The 1,303-nt window shown below is 47.4% G+C and overlaps 1 protein-coding gene across 1 annotated transcript in view; it reads left to right on the forward strand.

The window, feature by feature from the left end:
- The window catches only part of Sept6 (septin 6), a 108,135-nt gene that overhangs the window by 80,731 nt on the left and 26,101 nt on the right, over window positions 1-1,303 (forward strand). The gene's annotated exons all lie outside the window — the stretch shown is intronic.

The following is a 1,303-nucleotide window of genomic DNA, read 5'->3' on the forward strand; positions in this document are numbered from 1 at the left end:
AACACACACACTTCTCTCTCACATATACAAACCTCTCTCTCACACACACACCTCTCTATCACACACACACACCACTCTTTCTCACACACACACCTCTCTCTCACACACACACACCACTCTTTCTCACACACACACCCCTTTCTCTCTCACACACAAACACACACACTTCTCTCTCACACAAATAGACACACCACTCTCACATACACAACTTCCTCTCACACACACACCTCTCTGTCACACACACATCTCTATCTCACACACACACTTCTCTCACACACACTTCTCTCTCTCCCACACACACACCTCTCTCACACAAACACACACACCTCTCTCTCACAAACACACACACCTCTCTCTCACACACACGTGTCTCTCACTCACCTCTCTCTCTCACAAACACACACACCTCTCTCTATCTCAAACACACACATCTCTCTCCCACACACACACCTCTCTCTCTCAAACACACACACCCTATCTCTCACAGACACACAAACAAACCACTCTCTCACACACACACAAACACACCAACACACACACTTCTCTCTCCCTCACAAACACACACCTCTCTCTCTCACACACACACCTCTCTTTCACACACTCTCACACACAAAAACACACACACCTCTCTCCCTCACACACACACAACTCTCTCGCTCTCACACACACCTCTCTCTCACACACAGACAACTCTCACTCACACACACCTCTCTCTCACACACACACACGCAACTCTCACACACACACCTCCCTATTTCTCACACACACACATCTCTCTCTGTCACACACACACCACTCTCTCACACATACAAACACACAAACAAACCTCTTTCTTAAACACACACACACCTCTCACTCTCACACACACAGCTATCTCTCTCATACACACACCTCTCTATTTCTCACACACACACATCATCACTCTCTGTCTCACACACACAGACAAACCTCTCTCTCACACACACACACAAATACACACACACCTCTCTCTCACTCACAAACACACCTCTCTCTCACACACACACACCTCTCTTTCTCTCAAAATCACACACCTCTCTCCCTCTCACACACAAACACACAACTCTCAGAAAAACACACACACCTCTCTAGCACAAACACACACACACCTCTCTCTCACACACACACAAATCTCTCTCACACACACCTCACACTCACACACACCTCACTCTCAAACACACACACCTCTATCTCACACACACACCTCTCTCACACACATACAAACCTCTCTCATACACCTCCCTCTCTCTCACACACACACACCTCTCTCTCACAAACACACAAC

This window comes from Microtus ochrogaster, unplaced genomic scaffold (assembly GCF_000317375.1).
Source record: "Microtus ochrogaster isolate Prairie Vole_2 unplaced genomic scaffold, MicOch1.0 UNK42, whole genome shotgun sequence".
Taxonomy (NCBI): domain Eukaryota; kingdom Metazoa; phylum Chordata; class Mammalia; order Rodentia; family Cricetidae; genus Microtus; species Microtus ochrogaster.